This window comes from Boleophthalmus pectinirostris, unplaced genomic scaffold (genome assembly GCF_026225935.1).
Source record: "Boleophthalmus pectinirostris isolate CB_2022bp ecotype Guang Dong unplaced genomic scaffold, ASM2622593v1 HiC_scaffold_19, whole genome shotgun sequence".
NCBI classification, from domain to species: Eukaryota; Metazoa; Chordata; class Actinopteri; order Gobiiformes; family Gobiidae; genus Boleophthalmus; species Boleophthalmus pectinirostris.
Window position 1 is genome coordinate 25,702,082 of NW_026571140.1, and position 14,570 is coordinate 25,716,651.

The 14,570-nt window shown below is 42.4% G+C and overlaps 1 protein-coding gene across 3 annotated transcripts in view; it reads right to left on the reverse strand.

Moving 5' to 3' along the window:
• The window catches only part of ankrd11 (ankyrin repeat domain 11), a 112,899-nt gene that overhangs the window by 67,505 nt on the left and 30,824 nt on the right, over nucleotides 1–14,570 (reverse strand). For all 3 annotated transcript variants that reach the window (XM_020938857.2, XM_055155024.1, XM_055155023.1), the window contains exon 2: nucleotides 13,696–13,772. The gene's annotated coding sequence lies outside the window, so the exon portion shown is untranslated. The remainder of the gene's footprint in view (nucleotides 1–13,695; nucleotides 13,773–14,570) is intronic.

The window sequence follows — 14,570 nt, forward strand, 5'->3', positions numbered from 1 at the left end:
ACAATAATCCACAACAGACCCAAGGCTAAATTAGGGCTAAACACCTGGGGCCAATTCCTGAAAAGTCACCCAGAAAAAGAAGACCCATCCAAGTGCCCAACAGTTCACCATGAATCTATGAATTCAGACTTAACCCTGTGATTTAAAGGTGATTTACTAAAAACTCTAAACCATACCATGATGGGAAAAAATGCTGTCAAATACAAACAAAGAAGTTGTTGCAATGTATTTATTTATGGTGTAACAAATGCTGATATACCATATTGCAATAAACAATGTATTTATATTGTGCAGTCTCCAATAAGCTCACAGTGACATTATTCAGATTTTAGTAAATAAATGAAAAATAACAGCCCCACACCCACTGATGCCTTTCCTGAAACCAGATGCCCCTCTGACATATGGAGATGGGACAGAGGCCATTATCACAACCATTATGGTAGAGCCAGGATCTTAACCGTGCTCTGTGCTCATTCAGACCTTTAATAGCTCCTGCTTGGGCTGCCTTCCTCCAAAAGAGTCTAGCTTTCCACACGATAGGGCAATAAAAAAAAACCCAAACCAAGCAGAGTTTCCAAAAGTAACTGGTGATCCTTAAACATGGGTCATTTTCAAACATAATACAAGTGTAAGCTAACATAATCTAATGTAAGCTAATGTAGGCTAATGTGCAGCTTCAACTGAAAACAACAACAACAACAAGACTACTTATCTCAAGGCTACATTCTCACGTTTTGGAAGAATTATAACATTTACCAGCCTCTGATGCTGGTCACAGATAACAAAAGCATAACTTCAACATCATCAGGGGTAAACAACACTTTAATTAGGGTGTATATTGATTAGAGCCCGGCCGATATGGATTTTGCTGTGGCCGATATGAAACCGATATAATGGAAATTGGAGCTGCCGATAGCCGATATAATCGCCGATATATTTAGTGATGTAAAAATTCACTGTAAATGTTGAATTGTTTAAAAAACTTAGGTTTGGCTCTGGTGGATTTTAAATTGGGTTTATTTAAGCAACATTTATTGTTATTTTGCCTCTTTACATCATATTTACAGACAGTAGGTTGACTTAATGGCATTTTTGCATCACATTCTAGACACTAGTGATGGGTATTCCAGTTCTTTTTAGAGAACCGGCTCTTTTGGCTTGGCTCACTAAAAGCTGCTGGTTCTTTTGGCTCCCAAGTGGCTCTTCAGATTGTTTTGTTGCAAGCAGGACTAAAGCACGTCTAAAGCAGGACTGAATCAGGACTGAACCAGGTCTAAACCAGGACTGAAAAAGGACTAAACTGGGACTTATTTATTTTATGCTAAACTACAGTCAAATATGCTCGTTTTTTTTGTTTTTTTTTAATCCTACGTACATGCAAATTTCTCAAAGTTTCGTTTTCAGCCGCTGTCAAACTACCACGAGTCTGCACGCGGCGTGAAGAGAAAAAAAGTGAGAGAAAGAGAAAACACGGCTCCCAGTAAGGATCAGGCTCCCGTCGTTCCCTTTAAAGAGCCGGTTCTAAGAGTCATTTCGTTCGCGACGGACCCATAACTAGTAAAGAAAGTTGCGCTATTAGCCTTTAGCCGTAAATACGTGCGCGCCGCGGTAATTAATTATATGCGCAAATGTCATAATTCACACCTCTATTCACAGCTCATTTACATATCAGTGCAGGTCCAGTAGCAAATATACGGCCAATATAGTCACTTTAGAACAGACCAATAGAAAACAGTCTGTTTATGTGCGGGAGCTACAGCAGCTAACCCATAACAAATGACAAAAACTAGCTTCAGAGTCAACATATTTCCAACACTCACCGCTCATACAGGCTCCTCCTCACATCACAAATCTGCACTAATAAATGTCCTTTTAATCCAGACTCAAACCGATTGTCCGTAAAAAGAATATAATCTCAGTGTTTGGATCTGTGTCTGCAGGTGTAAACAAACACACGTGAGTGACGCGACTCTGTGGTGTGTTCAGGGTACGGGACACACAGACAAATGACTCCGTAGATAAATACTGATGTGGAGCCACATATTAGGACATTTATCTGTCTGTAAATTGGATTAAATGGACAGAATGTAGAGAGTCTAAACTTTATAACGAGGTATAACATGCCCACGTGAAATATCGGCCCCTATCAGCAAGCATATCGGCCGATAGCTGATATGCCTAAAGTTGCCCATATCAGCCGATAATATCGGCCAACCCATATATCGGTCGGGCTCTAATATTGATTTCAATAGCAATACTGGCATTGTACATTACATATATCAATATAAAACAACAGCTAGGAATGAGTGACGGATAAGCACATCAGTCCCTGTTCACCATATATAGTTTAGAGATGACTTATCAGGATATGTTGTAACACTGTTTACTGCACTCATGTGGGACAGAGCGCTTGTGAGCTCCATGAGCAGATCACAGGTTATCGAGTGCTAAGACAAAATTCAGGTGGTTTTGTACAGTCCATGGTTTTAGCGCTACTCAAGTCTGCCGCTCCTCCAGTGAGTACTGCACAAAGCTGGTAGCCGGTAGCCCGTATCCTGTCTGACTCAAGCTAGTGTTTAGCTTTAGACACTTAAAAGGGACGGGGCGCCTGTTCCCCTCTCACCACTGTCCCTCAATACATATTCCCAGTGTCTCCACAGTTTAGAGCCATGTAAGCATGAATTGGTCACCTGAGCTCTTGTGTGGTGTGAGTGATCATACCATGGTAATGCAACATCATGGTTACTGTGACAGCCCTACAACTAACGTCATGCTGAAGTTAGATATTGCATGAATATCGGGGCAGTCAGTGCCATATTGATTCTCAAACTGTTTTTTATGGCTTTTTACAGACTGTAATAGAGCGATGTACTAATCTAAGTATGGGAAGCTCAAATACTGATATGTTAATGCCTGTTTACTTTAAAGTTTACATTTGTTTACAAGAACTACTACAACCAATATGGCGGCAGCCAGCAAAAAACAATATAGCTATGGATATTTCTTGTAAAAATTAATCCCCTAAAACAGAAAATTCACAAATGTTTAATTGGCTCCACAAACATGTCATGTGGTTCTAAAGTTCTTTAAACTTACAGCAACCACATCATTTCTGTTACATAATGGCACCACTTTCTGAATTAAAACATGCATTTCCCTTATTCCCTTATTTTTGCTATAATGAGAAGACACTGAACTTTGTTCCAGTCTGTTTCCTGATATGCCCAGTAATTAAAGAGATCAACCAAAACGCAGGTCAACAAATCTGCAATATAAAAGTTAAATAGCAAATTCCCCCATAGAAAACAACCTGACCTAAAGCTCAATTTGAAACAAGGGATTTTAGCATATGAAATTACATGAAAACAACTAATGTTTTACTGAATTTAAGAGTGTTTATTTGCCTCCAATATTAATTTAAAAGTCCAAGAAGCAATGCTGCACTACAGCTGTCCCATTACAGGTTTGGATGTAGCTGGCAAAACCAAAAGAAGTAAATATGACAAAGACCACCAACAATATGAAGCGGCAGTGAGTTTAAATGATTCTAAGCATCAGGTAGAGCTCCTGTGTGTGCATGTGTTAACATGTACTTAAGCTGCTGGATAACAGAGCTCCATGACCTCCCAGCAAGCACAAAACAACGACGCAATGAAACCCTGCCAGCATGCACATTAGATACACCGTTTATTTTTAGAGCTTTTAAAACCAATCACATCGTCCAAAGCAGTTGAGCGATACAGTGGCATATCCAACATAGGAAGAGGATGTGGACTGCATACATATTATTTTGGCTGTAATATAAAAGGGCACGTCCTTGGCAGTAAATGTGTCCGAAGGGAAATGTGTGTGACTCAGAGCTGCACTGTAAAGCGCTGCTGTTTATCCTTTTCACTCTGCGCCTACGATTCCTGAGCTAACCAGAGTATTCCACACCACACACAGTATAGCCTCTCCCACTGCATCCTATGCTCACCACAGCAGGCTCACAGCACAGGGAAAGCCTACACAACCTGAACAGGTCTGTTATAAGGTGGTGCTGTACCCATGAAGGCAAGAAATGGCTAATAATGCAGTTCAGAATAATACAGAAATTCTGATTCCTGAGACAATAAGTTATTTTGGTAATAGCGCCATATAACATACACATGTTTTCATGTCCTGCTGGTCACTAGGACTGGGTACCGAAAAAGTCCAGTAAGTCTGGTACCGAAAAACGTTCGTCTGTGCCATTTTTGGTTCCATGGTGTTAAATGCTAGCCAGGCTGGCGCCACCTAGTGCCTCCACTCAATGTCATTTCTCTCCAGTGACTAGGTAAGGAATCAGAATACACTAGTCGGTTTGCAATCAGAATACACTTGGCGGTTTGTAAGAACCCTGGAAGTTATAGACCGCACACCGGCCAATGAGCAAAGAGCTGAACCAGCCCGAGTTGTGATAGACTGCATATGCCATCCTACATTGGACTTCCTTTGTCAAATACAAACTTTGCATTTTTTATTGCACCTTTAATTTGCAAGTTCATCTCGCAGAAAGGACAATGATCGTTGACAGACATGTTCACTCTCTACTTTGTTTGCTATTGCCAACAATTACTTGGACACCACTGAGTGTTCTGGTGCATTACATACGTCATGAATAGCAGCGACAGGTTAAATAAAAAAAAGTACCAGCCTACCGTTGAGCGAACATATGCTGTGAGGTCAGACAGTTACCACGAGTGAAACCGGCTGATGAATCAGGCTAGTTAACCCCTTGACGCCGGTTGCTGCGCAGCGCAGTGCTGAGTCCCCTGTCGGTGTTCCGGATTGTCTGGGCGATCAGCGTAACTGGTAAAGGCGGTGCCACATCTGGAAGCATGGGGGGCGTGTCCTCCTCTCGCTTCCATTCACTCCCATAGAGAGACGCAAAACTGCCAGAGCTGTATTGTCACGTTAAACCTCATTTATCGTGGCATATTATTTCTCCATTGACAAATAATCCAAATGTATCCCGAACATGTTCCCATCAAGACCTGGTTTGAAGTAACAAACGTTGCGCAGTAAAGCCAGCGCATGAACGCGCTCAACCACTTGATCTGGTCGCTGCTCCACACGCTCCTATAACAGGTGCCATATCGCACACAAAAATGCTGACAGTGACAATGACAGTGAAGACACGGACAACATTTGTGTTTGACCATGTTTATTTGTTACACGACATAGTGATATAGCACCTGTTATAGGAGCGTGTGGAGCAGCGACCAGATCAAGTGGTTGAGCGCGTTCATGCGCTGGCTTTACTGCGCAACGTTTGTTACTTCAAACCAGGTCTTGATGGGAACATGTTCGGGATACATTTGGATTATTTGTCAATGGAGAAATAATATGCCACGATAAATGAGGTTTAACGTGACAATACAGCTCTGGCAGTTTTGCGTCTCTCTATGGGAGTGAATGGAAGCGAGAGGAGGACACGCCCCCCATGCTTCCAGATGTGGCCCCGCCTTTACCAGTTACGCTGATCGCCCAGACAATCCGGAACACCGATAGGGGACTCAGCACTGCGCTGCGCAGCATCCGGCGTCAATGGGTTAAATCAGGGGTCTCAAACTCAAATTACCTGGGGGCCACATTAGATAAAGTCTGAGTGAGGCTGGGCCGCATTGAGTATTCGATAAATAGCGGCTGCACGGGAAAAAAGGAGAGAGACAGAACAACACGCAACACACTTTCTTAATCTTTAATAACAGTTCAGAACATGAAAATGTATTCAGAACGTAAGTTTGAACTGATACGTCTACTCTTCTTCTTTTGCCTACTTATTGCTGGTTGAAACCTGGCAACGATTCATCTTGTACAGCTGAGAGATATTTGGCTTGCAGGAGGAAGCGTATGAGATCCTCAGGATAGATTGAAGATGCTCATCAGTGAGCCTTGACCTGTATTAGGTGCTTTCACACCGACAATATCTGGTGCGCACCAAACGATCCATTCGAACCAGAAGTGGTTAGCTCAGGTCGTTTGCGTTGGTGTGAAAGCGTCAATCGGACTCTGACCCGGACCAACTCAAGTGGACCGAGACCTAAAAAAAGAGGTGGTCTCGGTTCGCTTGAATCCGCACCAAAGTTGGTCATTTGGTGCGTGTGTTCTTCTGGTGTGAACGCGAACCCGGGTCCAAACCATACACAGCAGGTCCAAAGGAACTATTCTAGATGCATCATGGGAGAAACGCGTCTCCTGCCTGTAATGACGCGCTGTACGACTCCAGCGCAGTAACAGATTGTTTTCCAGACGCAGCCGCGATTCATTTTCGAAATATTTTACCAACAATGGCCAATACAGAGAATGTAATACACGAAGATCAGAGCAAGTACGTGCGAACGTGTGGCTCCAGAGTGAGTCAAAAATGGGGGAGTGTACTTCTGTTCTGGACCTGCACAGAGGTCCCCGTGTTCCCCGTGATCATGTAGGAACCAGCATTTGTTATTTTACGCTTTAATTAACCAAATGATTTTATGGCAATAGGCAATCGCCCATTCAATTGATTCACCTTTAAAAAATGTCCTGCTTTTAGCCTAATGTGAGAAATACAGTCGGACTAGATCCAAACCAGAGTCCCGAACCAGCAGGAGCAGCTCCGGTTCTGTCCGGGCTCAGATGACGTGGAGCGGGGAGTGAAAAGCGCTTTTCCCGGGAAGAACCAAATGCGGACACCAACTAAACTGGATTCACGTTCTGTCCGGATGCTTTGCACCACCTCGGAACCAGCTGCGGTTCTTGAGCGGAGCAGCACAGACCTGTAGGTGTAGTCCACAGCGCATTCTCACTTTCCCCGCACGGAACCAGCGCGCAGACGGCGGAACGTACCCGCTCAGACCCAGTTATTGCGCACTGGTCTTGCTCGCCACCGTCTGGAACCAGCACATGGAGGATGGAGCCTCCGGACCATCTGAACAACGCGCTTGTAGGACGACAGAAGACCAAGAACCAGACTCCAGCGCTGTCCTGAGGAGCTGCGCGCTACGCTGAACGCTGTTGGCTTCTGCTGTTACCCGAACTCTGGGCTGATGCGTTGAGTTTGTACAAAGTTCTACGTTGCTGTTTTATGAGTACATGGTGATAATTTGAGATGAGGACGACCCGCGGTATTAACAGGGAACATCAGTATTAGTTACTGGAGATATCACTGTTCTACTGTTCTACCGGGATACAGAGGCTCGTTAATCGGACCAGTTTTGGTTCGTTTGCCGGTGTGAAAGCGCCACACTGGAGTGTATCCGCTTCTCGTATGTCAAACATGGATGCAAGACGCTTGTTTTTGCCTCGTACTTTTTGCTAACATGTCGCCAAGCCTCTGGAATAGATCATTGCAGTTTTGTGGTGCTTGCATATTGATGGGACAGCTGTGTTTGCCGCTGAGTGCGCGTGGATTTCGGCGACGCACAGGTGGAGTTTGGTCATCGGGTTGCCAGCAAGTTACGCACCGAGTGTTGAACAGGTAAACAGACTGTCAAAGTCTTTTTATTTCTTATTAGCCCCTCCAATAAAGGTCCCACACTTATGAACAGGGGAATTCTGTCAGCGCCTCCTCTGTGCTCTGATGCTGTGGTTGTGGGAGCGTAAAGTGAAGTGCGCACACGTGTACCACCATGTGTGGTTTGTTTTGGTTCTTCGGTGACGCCGTATGTGCACGTGTACTTGTATTAACAGATCCACTTAGACTCGTTGCTTCACAACTGCTGTAAATTGAGTTTTGGGATGTAAACTGCGTTAATAATCTGTTGTGAATCTGCATGGGCACCGACTGCAGCTTCATCTGTCAGTGCGGCCCGCGGCAGAGGGGTGGGATTGTGCGTACGTCTACCGCGGGCCGCACTGACATTATTCTTTGGAATCAAGTGGAGGGCCGCAAAAAATCCTTCCGCGGGCCGCAGTTGGCCCCCGGGCCGCGAGTCTGAGACCCCTGGGTTAAATGCATTAATGAGCCAAAAACATACACTGATCTGATATGTATCAGCAGTGCAGGTGCTCACACGTCATGACTGCGCTCTGCACAAATGAAGAGCGCAAAACAGCACAAGCATTTTAACATAGTCCTACATGTGTCCAAACAAAGTGTGTCATCTTACCAATAAAACAGAAGAGCTGAAGAAACAGTGTGTAGTGTGAAACTTATATCCAGCTGAAAACACCAGTGCGGGGCCTTTACGGTAAGTGCATAATAATAAATCCACATCCAGTCACAGTCTGTAGAGTGCATGTTAAGTTGAAGCCAAATAGATAATATAAACCAAATTCCTGCTAATTTCCAGCTAAGAATGGTGATATCCAGTGTGCGTCTGAGTAAAGATGCAGCCAAAGGCACATAATTTTAACCAAAACTCCAACATCATCTTCCTCTCGGTAAAAGAATAATTCACAAACAAGATTCTGGCGCTCGGGTCTTATACATGTGGGACAGAAAATATATCCAGAGTGAGGGATAGGGATGCACCGATATTCAATATAATATTGAATCGTTCAATACCGGTTTCATGATTCGATACATGTGTTCATTTGATACACGTGTTGATATGCAAATGTCCCTCCATGCATGCTGTGTTATCATTTATTTTGGCCCGGAAGGAAAACAGTTATTGCGGCGTCCTCCTCAGATGCGGCAAGAAAACTGCTCCATAGGGACTTACAGCTGAAATATTCTAACAGAGGTGGATTTAATCTTTCACTCACTTTTAATTTTACTTTGATAGACCCAGCAATGACAAAGATATCACCTTTTAAATGCTTTAGAATCACTTTTGGCTTTACATTGGCTTTAATCAAATGTGCTCATATACGCACCTGTGAGCAAAATACACTCTTTTTTCCCCAGACTATCTCATAAGTTTTAGTCAGAAAACAGTCCATTGAGACATTTCTATGTACTGTAATATAACATAGTTTCAGTGTCCAGAAAGAGAATGGTAGAGCGATGTGTGTCACAGACTGTAGCAGGGCAGTGTGGGAGGAGCTACGTACAATCTCTGCTGGAGGATAGAGCACCGTGGACACAGGCGTGTGCAGTGAGGACTCAGGAGGAAAAGAAATCAAATTATCATCAAAGAAGGAAAATTGTTAGTGTAATTTTATATTAAGAATAGACTGGCTATATTATAAATTATAAAATTGCCTGAGAAAGCACTGTTCTTATTTTCACTGAATCAAAATTCTGAGCTGTAAATCATTGAACCAAATGAATTAAACACTTTATATATAAACTACAACTGTGCAGTAGTTGTACTGCATTGTGTGTAATGTAAGTAATGTGTTATTAAAATCATAGTGTTATTATTAGAGCCCGGCTGATATTATCGGCCGATATGGGCACCTGGAGACATGTTGGCTGTTTGCTGATATGGGCCGATATTTCACATGGGCATGTTATACCTCGTTATAAATCTTACTCTCTACATTATGTTCATTTAATCCAATTTACAGACAGATAAATGTCCAAATATGTGGCTCCTCATCAGTATTTATCTGCGGAGTCATTTGTCTGTGTCTGTGTCCGTACTGTCCCTGGACACACCCCCAGAGTCACGTCACTCACGTGCGTTTGTTTACACCTGCAGACATAGATCCATGTGTAACACTGAGATTATATTCTTTTACGGACAATCGGTTTGAGTCAGGATTAAAAGGATATTTATTAGTGCAGTCTTGTGATGTGAGGAGGAGCCTGTGTGAGCGGTGAGTGTTGGAAATATGTCGACTTTGAAGCTAGTTTTGGTCAATTGTTATTGGTTAGCTGCTGTAGCTCCCGCACATACACAGACTGTTTTCTATTGACCTATTGTAAAGGGACTATATTGGTCATATATATGTTACTGGACCTGCATTGATATGTAAATGAGTTGTGAACAGAGGTGTGAATGATGACATTTATGCATATAATTAATTACCACGGCGTGCACGTATTTACGGCTAAAGGCTAATAGCGGTAGTTTCTTTACTGCTAGTAGTGATGGGTCGGTTGCGAACGAAGCGGCTCTTAGAGTCGGGTCTTTGAAGGGAACAATGGGAGCCTGCTCCTTATTGGGAGCCGTGTTTTTGCTTTCTCTCACTTTTATTCTCTTCACGCCACGTGCAGACTCGTGGGCGGCTGAAAACGAAACTTTCAGAAATATGCGTATGCATAGAATAGAAAAAACTTGCTACTACTTGGCTGTAGTTCAACATAAAATGAATAAACCAGGGCTAATCTTGGGCTCGAGAGAGGGTGCGAGATAGAGACTGAGTCCCGACACTCAGTCCTGGTTCAGTTCTGGTTTAGTCCTGTTTTACACATGGTCAGATCCGTTTTAGTCCTGGTTTAGTCATTTTTCAATCCTGGTTCAGTTCTGGTTTGATCCTGGTTTGGTCCTGCTTTAGACCTGTTTTAGTCCTGCTTGCAACAAAACTATCTGAAGAGCTGCTTGAGACCCGAAAGAGCAAGCTGCTTTTAGTGAGCAGAGCCAAAAGAGCCGGTTCTCTAAAAGAACTGGAATACCCATCACTCGTAGCTAGAACGTGATGCAAAAATGCCATTAGGCCGACCTACTGTCTGTAAATATGACGCAAAGAGTCAGAATAACAATAAATGTTGCCTAAATAAACCCAATTTAAAATCCAAGCCTAAGTTCAAGATTTACAGTGAATTTGTACACTAAATATATTGGCGATTATATCGGCAGCCCCAACTCCCATTTTATTGGTATCATATCGGCCACAACATTATACTCATTAGCAGAAAAAAATTACATAAGATTTTTTTTTTTCCATCTTAAAACGTATCGAAATCGAATCAATATCATGACCCGTGTATCGAAATACATATCGAATCATGGGAAAACCACATTACATCCCAAGTAACAATGCAGTAGAAGTGTGAAGTTATTTATCAAAACAAATAGCACATGCTCCATGTGCTGCCTTTGATATAAAGAGCAATATATGAAGAAAACAAAAGGAAAACTTAGTCAAAACTTAGGCCTTAGGGGTCTAAACTCTTTCAAAACATGAATTAACATAGTAATTCAAGGATTGAAAAGTGTTTTCTTGGTCATTAATTTACATGAAAAAATAAAGCTATGCATTATTTTCTTATCTATATGAATAAGTAATTTATGATTTCCAATGAAAAGTGTGGGATACGTAGTGATAATAAAGAATGCTTCACATATCAGGGCAAAACCACACAGTGCTAAACCTCAAGCAGGGTAATAAATGTTAGCTATAACAGAATTCTCCTACAATGTTCCTACAAAGTGACCGTTCCTGAAAACAGGTCTTCATAAGTCCACAGCTATTTCACACATGATATACACTATTTTCCTCCTCACATGACCTTTGACATTTTGTGAAACTGCTTTGGATCCGCTGACATGTTGTAAAGCCCAACATACTGCTCCTCTTCCGTGAAAGCAGACGACCTCAGAGAGGCCTCAGATTCCAGTGCCTCAGATGTGCGCTCGCGCTCATTCAGAATGCTATTAGCGTGTTTCTCTGCACTAGCTCCACAGTAGCGTGCCTGTTCCCTATACACAGTCACCTTCTATACAGCGTGAGTGTGCAGCCGGCTCGAGGAGGGCCGAGGAAGAAGGAAGGCCAGGAAACAAAGCCCCTTTAGTGGGGTCTGCACCCGGGCTGGGCTGGGCCACACCAGCATGGGTCAGTTATGTAATGTGAGGTAGAGGTGCACACTAAAGGAAGGAGAGCTGAAGAGGAGATGTACACAACCACTAAGGAACACTGGGATTACTACTATTACAACTACTACTATTGCCTTTCATCTGCCTCAGCACGGCTGCAGGCCTGAAATATAAAGGCTAAATAACAACATCGCTCTGACAAAACATTCTGCAAAACAGACTTGTCTTTAACCAAATCATGGTTATATGGCTATTACAGAATTGAGTCATCTGTTTTTAAATGATTTTAAAAGTACAGAGCAGCCAGTGCAACCAAATAAAACGTTCCCAAGAAATGCTTGGGATTTTTTGTCCATATAAATAAAGATACAGGCAGTGAACAGCTGCCCTAAAATTGAGTGAGGAAAGCAAAGCCACCAATCTGGGCCATTGACCTTTCACACAACACTTATAGAATAAACCCTCAGCCATTTAACTGTTGTATTCATTTCAAATAAAATGAGTACAATGATATAAGTGGCCTGCATCATAGGCAGCAGCTAGCAGCAATGCTTTTTAATGTTGGCAACAGTTATACAGCTTTCTTCTTTTCTGATTGGACATTGGAAATGTTGGTAATGAAACATTTAAAACAAATATTATGCTTTATTTCAAAGCCAGGTCAGAGGAGGAGAATAGCGACATTTGTGAATTCACCAAAAATCCACAGTCGCATAAGAAAACACCACCTCTGAGATGTGCCGAGCAGTGCGACGGCCAGGTGGAGGATTTAAGATGTTAAAAATAAAAGTCTGATTGTGATTTACTGAGCTGCTGCCCGGAAAGCCATGTGACTGGCATCACATAAGCAGAGGGAGGCTGGCAGAGTCTGGACAGCACACCTTCTGCACTGCTGCCACTGCCACAACAGGCTCGTGATCTCTTTCCTTGGTCTTGAGCTCTAAGTACATCACAGTTTCAGGCAAAAAAGAGGAGTAAAAAATAAGACCAGAGGTAATTATGCTCAAACTCATTCCTGCCAGAACACCCATGAGTTATTAGTTGACTAAACCAAAAACATTTAAGTGTAAACAACTGAAATTTAACCCAATCCACAACCATTACCCAGCAATTTTAAGTTACTTTACTATCAGAAAAAAAAAAAAAAATCACCTTGACTATTGTAATAAGCACTAGATTTTGCACACTGAACATTCCTTGCTTTAAGCCCATACCCGAGAAGCAACAGAATTAATGTCTAGACATGTAGCAGTCCGACAGAACGGCAGGTTGGACACATGCTAGCTGCAAAGCTGAGGCTGTGACCTACTTTACTCAGTCTATCAGACAACCACACAAGGGCAGGAGGCAGAGGTTAGGCCTGATCTAAACTCTGTTTGAAACAAATGCATTCCACGGGATCCGGCTCAATGCAGCTCTCACAACCTGCCTGTTCCTACAAGCAGCATCTACAGAGTCTCCTGCCCAATATAATGAAACTTATATGAACACATGCAGGGACAAGCTAGCATCTCACAAAAGCCATTTTATTAGATCATTCATTATTCTAGTGGACTTAAAACAATTTTGACATCTTTAAACAACATTGCAGCACAAAACAAATTTTGCTGATACTGAGTGAACAACATTGTGGCTGGCACAAATACACATTGCGTATGTAATGTGATAGTATGTAATATTACCTCAAATATTGAAGAATATTTATGCATTAGCACCATCTAGGCTAAAGGTCATGTTCTCATTGTAATAATGAGCATGTCTTCAACAAAATAAACTAAACATGCACTGGATAAATTACATCCAACAATTTTGATTTGAGCTCTGGTGAAATTGAAACAAACACTATACCACCAAGTCCAAAACAGCAGTACAAACATTCACACATGTATCTTAATCTACATTCACCAGCCGTCTCACTGCAAAAAGTATTTTAACTTCATGCGCAGTAACATTGCATTATACCAACACAAATACAACCACTATAAACAAACCATATTTCAGCTCACCAGCAGCAAAATAAAAAGATGATTTTATTAGAACTTACCGATTCCATGTTGTTGGGGCTATCAGTGGGTTAAAATCCAACCGGAAAAAAACACCTGCTGCAGACTCCAGAGACCCCTGAAGAAAAAAAAAAAGCAAATGGAAAAAACTAGGATTAATTCCCAAAACATAAGAAACACATTTTTGACCTTTTGCCAAATGATAATTAAAAACACGTCAAATAACATTTCTCACTTCAGTGTTGGCAGAACAAAAATGTCACCACATACTTCTGCATTTGACTGATCATTACAGCACCCAAATACAGAAAAAAAGCAGCATTTAAAATGAAAAAAAAAAAAAAAGGAATACAGAGAAAGGAGTCTGTTCATGTAGATTATGAAACTGAGACTTATATCTGCATTTGTTTTGAGTGTGTGCCTGAGAAAGCAGAACATTTCCATATCTGGTGCAGAGGGCTCAGCCAAAGTGCTCGTGGCTGACCTGTCCCTCCTGAGGACAGGGTTTATCAGAATTTAGGACGTGGGACGTTGGAGGCTGTTTAACAGAGGCCCAGTGTTTGGCTGCATGGCTGACACCCCCTCCCCATTTAAACCCACATTTGTTCCATCAACCTGGTTTTAAGTTATCAGACGGAGACAGGGGCCAGCAGTCGGCCACAGGCAGCCAACTGTCAGTTTTAGCACTACTCAGAAAACACAGCATTCACACCAACGCATCAAAATGTCCCTCCAAATCTACAAATGCATGTACACAAATGTGTTGATTTTATCACATGTGAGTCCTCATTTGTGTGCTGCGACAGCCTGACAACAGCTCTGCTTTGGAGATGGAGGACGCAGGCTACAGACTACAGCCGACTGGAGAGGAGCAGGTGGGTGGTGGGACAGGATTAAGGCCAGACCTCTCCTACAT